The sequence below is a fragment of the Coffea eugenioides genome, chromosome 6 (assembly GCF_003713205.1).
Source record: "Coffea eugenioides isolate CCC68of chromosome 6, Ceug_1.0, whole genome shotgun sequence".
NCBI lineage: Eukaryota > Viridiplantae > Streptophyta > Magnoliopsida > Gentianales > Rubiaceae > Coffea > Coffea eugenioides.
In genome coordinates, this window is record NC_040040.1 from 15,418,311 (window position 1) to 15,420,854 (window position 2,544).

Here is a 2,544-nt window from a genome sequence, read left to right on the forward strand (position 1 = left end):
TCCCCTATTTTTATAACTATATCTCAGAATTAGAATATGTTTGGAAATTGAAATATCTCTTAATTGCCTTTTTACATTAGGTGGCATATATATGAAAATTAGACTATCCACTACAGAAATTTAATTATGAAAATTAGATAGATGCAGTGGTGCTGCACTAAAACGTCTGCATCCCTTAAGGAATGTATCCACCTTTTCCCAAAACCATTTCATGTCGTCTACGTAAGGACCTCCTTGTACTCACACCAATAGTAGATTAGGAGAGAATAAATAGTTTAGATAATATCAAAAAGATATAAGGACACTCAGTTTGCTAAGAATACAATTAGCAATATCCAAATAAGTGAACTTGCATTATTTCACAATATGATCATGGTCCCCTTCCTTCTCCACATATACAACGATACCAATTCTATCATGAACTTTGAAGCCATTTTCATGAGCTTTCAACATTGATTCCATAAGCTCACTAGAAATTTTTAACAAAATTTTCAGATTAAAGGAAAAAAAAAATCAAAAGACATAACTAAGATAATTGCAACGACAATTTTAAAACTGACCTAAATAATGCCCCAAGATATATTTTGGCCTTGTCCCATACGTTTTCCTTCTGATATTTCATTTTGCCCTTGAATAACTCAAACCAAGCATCATAAGGCATGACATCCTCAACAAGCATGTGAATATCAACACCAGTTAGGTATCGTATTTAGAAGATAAGGATTAACAAGGTAATCCAAACTGCGTTTTTTCTAAAAGTCAAACATCTCATATTCCTTGCATGGCAAAATGGTCAATTCTCTTTTTTTTGTGAGGGGTAGGTAAATAGTGAAGTCTCTGCCTTCTTATAGACTGCTTTCATAGACAATTCCGTCTCTATTCTTGATTAACACATGTTGAAAAAAATATTATGTGCACTTAGAAATTAGCTTTATTTTTGTGTATGGCGAGAAGGGATTTGTGTACGTGTAATTCTACTTCAACTAATATGATACTTAATTTATATACATGTTTTTTTTAATAATTTATATCTGCAATACATTTTACTTTCTCAATCTTATTGTATTTTTCTTAAAAATCATGTAAAAAATTTCAAAAAAAGGCACCCAACACCCGCGCGTCGTGTTGGGTTTCATCCCCTATTTTTATAACTATATCTCAGAATTAGAATATGTTTGAAAATTGAAATATCTCTTAATTGCCTTTTTACATTAGGTGGCATATATATGAAAATTAGACTATCCACTACAGAAATTTAATTATGAAAATTAGATAGATGCTGTGGTGCTGCACTAAAACGTCTGCATCCCTTAAGGAATGTATCCACCTTTTCCCAAAACCATTTCATGTCGTCTACGTAAGGACCCCCTTGTACTCACACCAATAGTAGATTAGGAGAGAATAAATAGTTTAGATAATATCAAAAAGATATAAGGACACTCAGTTTGCTAAGAATACAAATAGCAATATCCAAATAAGTGAACTTGCATTTTTTCACAATATGATCATGGTCCCCTTCCTTCTCACAATATGATCATGGTCCCCTTCCTTCTCCACATATACAACGATACCAATTCTATCATGAACTTTGAAACCATTTTCATGAGCTTTCAACATTGATTCCATAAGCTCACTAGAAATTTTTAACAAAATTTTCAGATTAAAGGAATGAAAAAAATCAAAAGACATAACTAAGATAATTGCAACGACAATTTTAAAACTGACCTAAATAATGCCCCAAGATATATTTTGGCCTTGTCCCATACGTTTTCCTTCTGATATTTCATTTTGCCCTTGAATAACTCAAACCAAGCATCATAAGGCATGACATCCTCAACAAGCATGTGAATATCAACACCAGTTAGGTATCGTATTTAGAAGATAACAAGGTAATCCAAACTGTGTTTTTTCTAAAAGTCAAACATCTCATATTCCTTGCTAGGGGTGAGCAATTACGGTAATTACCGAATTACCGATCGAAATCGATTTCAATTTGGTAATTCGAATTCGGTAATTCGGTAATTCAGGTCGGTAAATCGGTGGTATCGAATTAGTAAGAATCGAATTAGGGTCGAATTTGGTTTTGGGGTTTTTGAATTCGGATTTACCGAATTCGAATTGAATTTTGTAAAACGGTAAAATATTTACTTTCCCAATCAGATTACGATGTACCCTCATTCTCCGCTGCCCATTTATGGTTTCAGCAGCCTGGAATATCCTCCTTGCCATCATTATCCAATACTACCTGCCTCTTGTTTCACTCTTGGCCCTTTGCCATACAACACTGCAATGTTGATGCAAGGGAATTATGTGCAAGCAGCAACTGGCTTTGATAATCATCACCACATCAGTCAACCAGCAAACCTCGTACTTCTTTCTCCGGCTGGGGAGTACGAGGAGAACAACACTAATAATACTGGTGGCTGGTTTCAAGAATCTGATTACCAGTTTTCAAATATCTTCATGCGGATTAGGATTGAGCCAGAAGAAGAGACTGCATTGGTTGAACTGAGTCATGGGCAGGAGCCTACGGTGTTTGATCTG